Source organism: Oryctolagus cuniculus, chromosome 6 (assembly GCF_964237555.1).
Source record: "Oryctolagus cuniculus chromosome 6, mOryCun1.1, whole genome shotgun sequence".
Classification (NCBI taxonomy): Eukaryota; Metazoa; Chordata; class Mammalia; order Lagomorpha; family Leporidae; genus Oryctolagus; species Oryctolagus cuniculus.
In genome coordinates, this window is record NC_091437.1 from 70,905,541 (window position 1) to 70,917,923 (window position 12,383).

Sequence of the window (12,383 nt, forward strand, 5' to 3'; positions counted from 1 at the left end):
CACCAGAGCACTTGAGTGTGACTGCTGCAGTTGGGCCAGTAGTCCGCAAGGAGGTGATTGACCTTACCCCCAGAAATGGCGTGGGCCCCATCCCATTACCTTGCTGTGCTCACTGGCAGATGCGACGGCGGCACAGAGAAGCCCAGGGGAGCATAGGAAATGAAACTGGGGATGGAGATGGCAATGAGCCCTCCTGAGAAATCACCTTGGCCATGCCCTGACATGCAGCCACCAGAAATGGGAACAGCGACTCCTGTTGGGAGAGCTGCCCAACCTGGGCTCCTGTGCTTTGAGCAGCCTAGCTGACTGTGCTCCGTGAGAGACAGTGAGTCTGTGTCCTACAGCACCGCTGCCGTGGCAATGCAGCTGAATCCCAGTGCTTCCCAGCAGCCATGCAAGTGTGGCCACAGGGGCAATGTCGTCCCATGGAATAGAACAGGTGGGGGCCAGGCTCCAGTCCTGTGTGGTATCTTCAGCCTTTTGGTTGAACCCTCTGCCCTTTTGTGTGGGAAAACCTTCCTGGTAGGATCACTGAGTCCAAAACCTTGGAGAAGACCTGGAAGGCAGTGGAGCTGACTAAGGACTGCACAGGATTCTTGGATTAGGTGGGCAAACCTTCAGCACCATGGCCACACACGATGCTTGTGTGAACAGGGAGTTTCCCAACACCCAGTTGCCAAGGGGCTGAGATTTCTTTGAGAGTGGGATGGGGGTCAGTCACTGAGTGGGAGATCACGAGGCCAAAAGCCAGGGGCGTTCCTCCCTTCAGGATGTGGTTCTAGGCACACCGTGGTCATCTCGTGCCCCAACACGTGGGTACTCCTGGGCCCCTCGCTCCCTCCACACCGGCATTAGCCACGTTGTTGGCCTGACTCACGTGTCCATTGACGATGCCTGTGGCTTCCTCATGTGTTCTGTCTGTGGACTCGAGTGTGGAGCTCTGCAAAGAGAGTGTGTGGCAGCCCAGACCGGAGGCATCAGTGTCGTGCTTGGCTGTCCCCACAGAGAATAATTCCCCCCATGAGGCATTCTGTTACCCAGGTCGGGAAAGTAAGGGCCTCTGTACCCTTGTGCAGCCAGAGAGGTCTCCAGAAGACAAGAGGAGGTCCCCCAACACCCACTTGCCCAACCAGCTGTCCACAAAATAGGGTATGAACACGCAAGACACAGGAGGCTCCAACACATGAATCGTGTTGCTGGGCAGCAAGAGCCCCTCTTCTTCTGCCACTGTCATGGTGAAGGGAGGGGCAAAGAAGACCCAGATGGGGTCACAGGTGATCCCCTGCCAGGACGGGCCTGTTCCGCTACCTGGGGCTGCCTCCTGGGCTGTTCTGTTCCCTGGGGTGGTCTTGCAGTAAGAGGCCACAGACACCCAGTGTGAGAGCGGAGCCAATGTCTCAAGCGCCGGAAAAGGCCAGAGCCTGGCAACGATTGGCAGCAACGAGAGAACATGGTCTTCTCCTGAACGTCTCCCATCAAGTGAGCCGCTAAGGACTGTTGCTATCAGAGTGTAAGTTCTATCACCAAGGAAGTGAGGTCACATCTTCAAAGTTCCATTCTGTGCAGCCTTTCCCTTAAGAAGATATGCCAAGGCCCCTCTGGGCTGCTGCCACAATATCATCCCCTTAACTGTACACAAGGAGACAAACACAGTGCCATTCCTCAGCTCCCTCAAGAGACTTGAATGTAGACAGGGCCCTAAGCCTGCGGACAGACAGACAGCTGGGTCCCAAACCTCCTTTTCGTATCATTTCCAAACACTCTAGCATGTTCCTTCGGGAAAACCCCTAAGAAACAAGCAAGGTATGGAGACCCATGAAAAGCCAAGGTTAGGGACCCAACAGACTCTAAACTGCATCTTGAGTCGTGGATCCTGCCCCTTCGGGAGATGTTGAGGTCACAGCTTAAAGCGCATCTTCCCCGAATACGGGTTCAGTGTCTCTGGCTATGATAGCAGCCATGTCCAAGAACTCCAGGAGAAGGTGAGAGAGCTCACCTGAAAGCCATGCCCCCAAATTGGCATCAGATCTCCCATCTGCAGCATGCAGGGCCCCAGAAACAGGCCACCTTATCGATAGAGCAAAAGACCTCACAGAAAATCACTAGGGCTGGGGGATCAAATACTGGCTAGGAAGCTTCATTGTGACCACAGAGAGTGGCATCCATTTGAAAATAGGTCTGAGCTCATTCAAATTGTCCAGCCTCTTTAGAAGAGTGCAATACTAAGGATGCCTGAGGAAATAGACTCATTCCAGGTCTGGTTTGCTTGGTGTTTTATGAAAGAATCTCAGAGGACATGGGCGAAATCATTTTCCTCGCTAGGGAGTCAAGTGAGGGACTTGGCATTAGACTTAGCTTGTAATCCCTAGAGTTTTGGGTGAGCTGCTTTCTTTTCCATGTCCTCCAAGCAATAGGAAGAGCCCTAGTCCTCCCTGCTTCAAGCGATAAGACTGGGGAATTAAGAAAGTCATGAACGAGGCCAGGAGTCATTTGGGTACATTTGTAAGATTTATTTATTTAATTTCAAGTCAGTGTTACAGGGAGGCAGAAGAAGACAGACAGAGATAGATAGGTAGGTAGGTACGTAGGTAGGTAGGTAGGTAGATAGATAGATAGGTAGATAGATAGATAGATAATAGAGTTCTTCCATCCCTTGATTCAGTCCCTAGATGGCCGCAATGATTGGAGCTGTGCCGATGCAATTCCAGCAGCCAGGAGCCTGCTCTGGGTCTCCCAACCGGGTGCCAGAGCCCAAGCATTTGGGCCATCATCCACTGCTTTCCCTGGGCCCAGTAGAGAGCTGGATCAGGAGAGGAGCAGCCGGGACTCAGACCTGCACCCATACGGGATGCCAGCACTGCAGGAGGTGCCTTGACCTATGATGTCGCCATGCCATCCATTGCGCTTTCTGTTTTCAAAGAATTCCTATGTATTTGTTTGAAAGGCAGGGACACAGAGATTTTCCATCTGCTGGTTCAGTCCCCCAAAACTTAAGTCAAATAAAGTGCCTCAGACTCCATTTGGGTCAACAACCTGTGTGGCAGGAACCCAAGGATTTGAATCATCACTGACTGTCTTTCCAGGCTGTACGTCTTTCCCAGGCCATTAGCAGGGAGCTGGATAGGCAGTGGAGCAGCCGGGCCTCAAACTGGTGCCCATATGCGATGCCATTGATGCAGGCGGGCGCTTAACCTACTACACTACAGTGCCAGCCCCTCCTAATGACTTCTTATCTCTCATTTTCTTTTGTGCATCATCTACAGGTATCTACTGACACATTGCAATGGGAATCTATAAACTATTCACACCTATAAACATTTAGTTTAGACTTCCACTTCATCCACATAGAAGCAATGTAGTTCCAAATGACTTGCTACAAAATACACATGAGATCCGTATAGTCATTGCAAGTTCTGTGATTTTACTTTAAATTTCATTCCAAGTTGTAAAAGTGATTTCTATTCCATGGCGGTAGTGAAGATCCTGTATGTGTCTTTTCCTTTTCTCTTACCCTGGGGCGCTTTGCCACTTTTTGGTTGTTCTGTGTTGCTGCCATGTAGTGTCGATTTGCTTCCAGGAGAGGGCAATAGAGCTTCCCTGTCAGGCAGGTCTAATGCTGATGCTGTCCCTTAACTTGTCCATAAGAAGATGTCATTTTGGTTGGAAGTTTATTCCTTCAGTTATGTGAAGATAAGCTTTCACACGCTTCAGGCCTGTAAAGTTTCTTGTGAGAAACCTGATCGTCTTACCGAATTTGTAGATTCTCATGCATCGCTTTTGATAATTCTCTGGGGGAGGATTCAAGACCTAGAATTCTTGAGAAGGAAATCCTGGTCAACTCTGGTAGATGTTCTTCCACTGAAGTCACCAAAGTATCCCTTTCTACCAGTCATGCCTAGAGAGTGATTTTCTACACATCCTGTGCACCCCCACCTTGCGGTGTGCTCTAAAGGTACTGATGGCCTGCTGTGTGTTCAATACCACCTGCTGTACTTTGTTCCTACTTGCTGTGGGGACAGGACATGTCTGGTTCACAGTGGATACTGTGGGGTTTCAGCTGAAGGGGTTTTCGTGTGTTTCACTGGATCAACCTCCCTGTCTCCCTCCTCCCTGCCTGTCTCTCTGGCACTCTGCCTTTCAAACAGTAAAATAATTTGACCAGCCAATCTATAGCAGCAGAGAGGCCCTAGTTCACTGGTGGGTGCAGTCAGAAAAATTTTCCCAAAAGGCTGTATGCAAGTTTATTGAGAGCTTTAGTCCTGCCCACCACCGCCTCGGCCACCATCTAATAGTGAATCACATCACCTGCAAAGCAAGCTCGAAACCCAGTAGTAGCCAGTTTCCAGTCTCCCTTCCCCCAGCAATTGCAACTGCCAATTAGTTCTCGGTCTGTGAGTATGCTCTAGATGTTTCATAGAGCTAGCATTATAAACTATTCTCTGCTGTGTCTGGATTCCCTCAACTTGCACCATGGTTTCAAGTTTTGCCTATGCGGTAGCCCGTATCAGTACTTGTATTCTACTTCATGCTGAATTCCATCATACGAGTAGACCATATTGTGTTTATTCATTCATCTACTGATGGACACTGGAGCTGTGGTTGTGTTTTGGCTAGTGTGAATCCTGTGAAGTCTTCTGGATAAATATTTTTCAAACTTGTTTCCGGTTCTTTTAGATAGCTCGTTGAGAATGCAACTGCAGGTTCATGGTTATTTGAATAGCCTCGAGGTGGTTTGGAAGGGGTATCTATCTCCTTGCAGACTTGATTTGTGATGGCCAATGACCAATAATAGTGTGTCCTTTCAATATAGCTCTTGTGCTGTTCGTCTTTGGAGAAATGTCTGTCCTTGCCCTTGGCCATTGTTGAAGTGAAGTTGTGGGTGAACATTGTGATGCTGTGCGTTAAGCCAGTTTTGGGAAAGTGACTTCTCTCCTTTTGCTTGCTTTTCCTAATTTGCTCTCATACAAAGGACTTAGCAGACATCGACTGGAATAAATCATCACTCTTGTGGTGGGCATCTGGTCCAGTGATTAAAGTACCACAAGGGGCATTCATATCCCCTTTTGGAGTCCTTGTTCCTCTGTGCTTCTGATAGAAGAGCCTGCAGATGCACCTGTGAAACAGACTATGCCCCAACGGATGACAAAATGCCACACAATTCCAAGACCCAGATTGAAGTGCTGGCTCCTGGCTTTGGCTTAGTCCAGCCAGCCCTGGCTGTTGCAGGATTTGGGAAGTGAACCAGGGAATGGAAACTACTCTGTCTTTCCCTCGCTGTCACTCTACCTTTCTATACTAAATCAAGAAATATGAAATATGAACCCAGAAATCTTCCAAGGAAATCAGGAAAGATATTAAAAAATAAAAATACAATGAGGGTCATTAGGCTTTGGGTGAGTTTGTTTCCTTCTGTGTTCTAGAAAGAGGACCATCATCTTTAAATGATATCAGCATTTAGTCCACCTCTAAAGAACTGAGCAGACTGTGAATTTTGTCTATTTTAGAGTATTCACTGTAGAATAATGGTTGGCTTTGATGGATTCTTCGTTCAGTTTTCTTGAGATGTGGAAACACACACAACACACACACACACACACACACACACACATTGACAGACACAAGCAAAGTAACGGAGAGAGAGAGAATCTCTATCCACTAATTCACTCTCCAAATACCCACAACGGTCGTGGCTGGGCCTTACTGAAACCGGGGATTGAGGTCCCTGTCAAACAGGCTCCATGTGGTGTTCAGCTGATTTGCTCTCTGGCCCTTCTGCCTTCAGCCTTGCACCATGTGACAATGCAATAGTAAGACCTTCATCAGACAAAGCATGCTGATGCCCTGATGTTGGACTTCCCAGGCGCTCTAGGTGTGAGAACTATAAATTTCTGGTCTTCACAGATTATCCAGTCTCAGGCATTGAGTGTTAGCAACACAAACACAGAAACCACATATGCCCCTATACTTGTGGAGTTAACTCCCAGAAGTGACAGTGCCAGTGCAAATGGCAGATCTACTGTAGAACTCTATTGCTAGATTCCCCTTTGATAGAGGTTGCATGGTTTCGCATGTTCATTACCACTCCTCGAGGAGTGTCTTCTTATTCCAATATATGCTGCCAAGTACTTGAATTGTAGCCAAATGAGAGATGTGCAGTTTCTATTTGCATTGCCCTGCACAGGAGAAAGGTGGCGCTCTTTCCATTGGAAGAAAAGCCACTTGTGTCCCTTTTCCTGTCAACTGTCCTTGTCCTTTGCCCATCTTTCTGTTGGAATGTTGGCCATTTCTCCCTCGTTTCCAAGAACAATGTGTACGTTAGGTTTCTTTCGTTTTGATATACTAGGCAGACCACCTACACTTTCCTAGTTGGTATTTGTTTTTCCTTTATCTTGGTTTGCCATGCATGAATTAAGGTTTGTGTGTGGCTGAATATAACAGCCTTTTCATTTATAACTAACGCATTTTGTTTCCGAGTTGGCAGGGCCTTTGCCACGCTTCCCATCTTAACATTATAAAGGAACAGAGACAGAGAGAGAGGAGAGGAGCTCCCAACTGCTAATTCACTTCCCAGTCCTGCAAGTGCCTTGAGATGTGCCAGACTGCAACTGGGAACTGGCAATTCCACCCAGGTCGCCCATGTGAATAGCATGGAACTTGTTATAGGAACCATTGTTTCCCCAGAGGTATTTTAGTAAGAAACTGGAGTTAGGCTCCAGAGATGAGTATCAAAACCAGGTACTCTGATATGAGAAATGGGCATCGGAACTCACCATCAAAGCATCTAAGCCATTAGGCTAAATTCCTTCTCAACCCATGTTTCTTTTGTTAAGAGTATCCCTTGACTGTCACACCCTTACTTCCCACTCCACAAAAGCAAGCATCAGCCTTGGATTTGTTGGAAGCGCAGTGCACCCTCTACTACTAGACGAGACAGGAAAATAGACTACTAGATGTCCATAATTTCTTCCCAAGTGGGATCTTCTAGAGAAAAGACGGAAAGAGCGTTGCCCTGGGTGTACAGCAAAGAGCCCCTGTAGACACTGATTTTCTCTACACAGTGCATAGCCAGCCATGGAATCCTGGATTATTTTATTTCCAGTTTTTCCCAGACACCTTTTATGGAAGCTATACCAACTTGATGCATTTCCTAAACACGGCTTTCGGAACATAGTGATTCTCCCACCATACCTAACTTCACAGCAGCCCTCCCACCTCTCTTCCTCCTCTGTCTCCTTTAGGGGCATCTTCTCTGACAGGAGTAGAATTTACCTAGAACTTATTAACAAAACATGACGGGCTGAATACTATACGTATTTGGAAACTTTGGAATGGCATATACTTCTGTGAAAAAGAGTGAGCATTTGGAGATGCATTTCACTGAACAATCATGTATTTCCTTTTTGATGTGTTTCTCTATTTGTTGACAAAGAGTAGCTGTACATATTGATGTGGTATAATGTAATATTGCCCTACATGCATACATTTAAATGATCATATTAGGTCATCCGCATCCACCGCTTCCCTATTCAAGGTTTCTTTGTAGTATGTACATTCAGAAGTCTTTCTTCTAGCTTTTGAGAAAAGACTGTATGTTTGGTGAAGTATTATTACCCTACTATGCACTAGAACACCGGCAGGCTTGTTTTTACAACAAACAAGAGATGAAAGTGCTTTTGAATTCAATGAAAGTAAGGCTTTCTGAGATTTGACTTACGTATGTCTATAGTATCTGTTGCGGTGGAGTGAGTTAACTTTGGAGAAGAACCCAAGGGTGGTGTGACTTTTGCGAGCATGAGACATTCTTCTAGCTTATAATCCATAGATGGTGTCATTCACGTGAAAGTGTGGTAGATCTTTGTGACCAAGTGGTACTGTTAACTCACATACCTCAACTCTTTGAGCAGAGAGGTCCTGCATGGGAAGTCAGTGCACAGTGACCCCTGTTGAGAATTTCAGAATTAGCACATCAGCGAACACCTGAGGATCTTGACCTGAGCTGCCTCAGCTGTGGAAGCCTGTGGAATCCACTGACTCCTTCCATATTTAGACAGGGCCACGGGGAAGAGGAAGTTCTTTTGTGCCTTCTGAATAAAGTGTATCCTTTGTGGATGACCACTTCTTTCTCTTGGGGTCTACCCACAGAAGTGCTTCATGGGGAACCCTGTGTGCCACAGTGTTTTGTCTTCCCATGCCTGACATGCTCTCATAGGTGTTTTAGCCACATCAGAATGTCTTCAGGGTTGATTCTGAGCCAGGGTGTTATTTGAGGTCATTGTCATTCTGGGAGGCTGCTATATGCAATACTTCCCATGTTGGAGCATTCAGTCTGTTTTGATTCTTTCTATTATTATTATTGTTATTATTATTGTTATTATATCTGTGCTCTATTTATTAATATCTAGTATCTATTTTTATAGAAAGCTTTTATTTACTAGATAAATTACATAAGTACAGCTTTCAGATTGTAGCTGTTCTTCCCACCTACCTGCCCTCCCACCCCCAAACCACCCCACCCCCTACTCCCTCTCACATCCCATTCTTCATGAAGATTCATTTTTAATTATCTTTATATAGAGACCAACTCTATACTCAGTAAAGATTTTCACAGCTTGCACCCACACTGACATGCAAAGTGGAAAGTAATGTTTGAAGGCTAGTTTTACCGTGAATTCTCATAGTACACCACGTTAAGGACAGAGGTCCTACAGGAGGAGCAAGTGCACAGTGACTTCTGTTGTTGATTTAACAATTGACACTCTTATTTATGATGTCAGTGATCAGCCGAGGCTCTTGTGACGAGTTGCTAAGGGTATGGATGCCTCTTGAGTTCACAAACTCTGCCCTTGTTTAGATAAGGCCATCCTTCAAGCGGAATTTCTCTCCAGCATTCTGAGAAAGAAGGTACCTCCTTCTTGGATGGCTCCTTCTTTCCCCTGGGATCTCACTCACGGAGATCTTTCATTTCTACTATCAATTGATAATCTATCTCAGCCAGTTCTCCTTTTTTTTCTTGTTGTAACTTGGCCTTAACTCAAAGAATCTTAGGTTGTTCTTCAAACTTGAGGCAAGAGGATTGGACATAAGACATTGCTTTCAGTATTGTCAGAGTTTTGTATCTTTGTGATTGTGGCAAGTAGCATGCTTACAATTTCCTTTAGATAAATGACCGCAGTGGCTGACATACTGATGTGTTTTCTTTTTTCATTGTCAGAAACTCTCACTTCGAAGAGTAACAGTGTGTTGACTGACGTAACTTGGAGTTCCAATGGAAGCGATGTGTCAAATGAAGTGAAGACACACTCTGAATCACATAGGGATAATGGACACGGTTCTAGAATGTAGAGGCTTTGGAACGGGGATATTTTGGGTCCAGAAGATGGGGCCAGTGATGGTAAGTTTCTAATGTTGTCAGAAAGTCAGGTTTTGTTCCATATTGGATTCATTATTGGGTGAAGAATTCATTCTCAAAGTTATTATAGGTTTTGATGTTTTTGTGAGGCTTAGCCTGTGTGCCAAGCCTTTCGAAATGCTTTCTGATGTAATGTTTCTTACAGTAACGACTAAGAGCTAGGACTGGTATTATTGGTAACAACTTGAGTTTGGATGTGTAAACTCTGTTGGGGTTCATTGTTAGATCCCCTTGAGTTCAAAGCCAGTTCTCTGAACTCCTACCGAATGCTACACCCACACTACTGCCTGGCTAACTTGTGGTTATTGGGACAAGACTAGAACAGTGCATGTGTGATGGGAGTGTAACTTTCACCAGTTTTGTTTGCTGTGAGTAGTTTGTGTTGCCTCATGGTTTAGACAGTTGAAAATAGGGTTTCTCAGTCTTGGCACTGTTATCGCTTGGGTCCAGATACCTCTGTCATGAGGAGGAGGACGTTCCTGTGTGTTGCAGAAAGTTTTAGAGTTTCTCCAACGTCTCCCCAGTACATTACAGTGACAGCATCAGTCCCCATCGACACTCCCAAAGAGGTCTTCTGAGGTGAGGCATCCCCTGAAGGACACACCCCAGTTGATAGACACAGACAAGAATTGTAGAAATCATGTACTTTTCCAAATCTTAAAAGAGATAGCTTAACTAGACTATTTAGACATGTTAATGCACTCAAAGTAAGCTGGTAACTTTTCTTTTTCTTTTTTTTTTTTTTTTTTTTGACAGGCAGAGTGGACAGTGAGAGAGAGAGACAGAGAGAGAAAGGTCCTCCTTTGCCGTTGGTTCACCCTCCAATGGCCGCCGCTGCAGCCGGCGCACCGCGCTGATCCGATGGCAGGAGCCAGGATCCAGGTGCTTTTCCTGGTCTCCCATGGGGTGCAAGGCCCAAGCACCTGGGTCATCCTCCACTGCACTCCCTGGCCATAGCAGAGAGCTGGCCTGGAAGAGGGGCAACTGGGACAGAATCTGGCGCCCCAACCGGGACTAGAACCCGGTGTGCCGGTGCCGCAAGGTGGAGGAAGTGGTAACTTTTCATCCTCACCGTTCCTATTAGCGACTTACACTTAATATGAACAAGTTAGGTTTGTACAGACAGCCTCTCTAGAAGATGGCCAATATTCTTTTTTCTTTTGCGCTTGGCTGAGTTATTTCCTTTGATATCTGCTGGGTCTTCTGAGCTGAAAATATCCTCCTTTTACAAGGACATTTGGGACTGAGGGCATTCCCTGTTTAGTGGTAAGGAAAATCACCTTAATGATGTGAAGTGAAAAAGATCATGGTTTGTACGAAAGGAGGTAAATACAACATGCACAGTTAGCTAGTTACTTGCACAGGCAATGGAGACTCGGCAAGGGTATCCAAGAGCTAACAAATGTAGTTAACTTTGATTGGGTGGGGTTACGAGATGCGAGAAACCAAGTGACTAGAAAAGAGGCCAGGGATAACTTTTTCACTGTCTGAATGTAGTTTTAACCTTTATTCAGGAACAGGGCTATACTAACTACTGAGAATACAAATAGTTGTAAACCATTTAATGATTTGAAATGAAGTAAGTTGCAACTTGTGCCTTTTTAGGTGAATTGCATTTCCCTGACTGGGAGCTCGACAGGGACAGGGAAGGTGCTGGTGAATGTAACGAGCTTGAAGATGGCAAGGGTGCCGTGGGTCCCTCAGACTGTGCTTCTTGTGCAAGTCGGCAGTCTTTGACGAGTGATGACAGGCTCTCTGAGTTTGCTAAGGTAAGAATGGATCGTTTCAGAAACTCCTATTCTTTTATAACATATGTTCATCAAGGCCTTTTGGTGTTTCTCCCACCGTTCCTTCTCAGGGATCATCCTTTTCACTCTCAGAGCTTTCTTTTGAGCTCCACACCTTGGTCCTTAACTCACATGCTGGTGCTGTGCTTCTCAACATGGGGAAATATGGAGCTCTCTCCCCCCTGACTCTCCACTGCCAACTAGGCAATGAACTTTGGTTGTCCCTCCAGGGCCCTAGTACAGATATGTCAGGGTTTGCTTAGTTGAGTATGCAGCATTTACATCATTGTAATTCCATAAGGACTCTTGATCATCAAGACCAGTGCTAATTATCATGATGCTCTTGAACAATGAGTTGTGTTACTTGGATTTTTTAAAAAAACGTATTGGTGTGAAAGGCAGTGGGGCCCAGAGATTGTCCATCTGCTGGGTTCATTCCCTGAATGCTCGCAGCAGCCAAGGGCTGGGTCAGGCTGAATCCAGGAGCCTGAAACTGCATTTGGGTCTAGCACTCGTGTGCCAGGGCTCCAGGTACTTGAGGCTTCTCTGACCACCTCTCTGGGTGCACATGAGCAAGAAGGTGGAATCTGAATTGGAGCCAGGACTCAAACCCATGCCCTCTGCCCTGGGGTGTATGCATCCCCAAGTGGCATCTTGACCAATGCGTGAAACACCTGCTCCCCATATTGACCCTTTCTTAGGTCATTTTGCTGAACATTCATAGAATCCTCATATTTCTTCATTGTCTTACAGTCTCATAAACATTTCTATACTTACCAGACTTTCTCTCAGTTTCATTTTCTTGGTGAATGTTTCCCTACCACCTCCTAGTTGCTCCAATGTGGATTCAAGATGCTTTTCTCTTTGTGGATGTTGTCACCCTGGGGTTTCTGTTCCCCATCATTCTAGGAATGTGTTCACTTCTTTGCTGATGGTGCTCCTTGATCTTGCATTTCATGTTTTCCTCAGAGTTTTTTTTTCCATGCTTGATTTTGTAAAAAATTTTATGTATTTATTTATATTTATTTAGTTGACAGGTAGAGTTATCGACAGTGAGAGAGACAGAGACAGAGAGAAAGGTCTTCCTTCTGTTGGTTCACTCCCCAAATGGCCCCCATGGCCTGCGCTGTGCTGATCTGAAGCCAGGAGCCAGGTGCTTCTTCCAGGTCTCCCATGCGGGTGCAGGG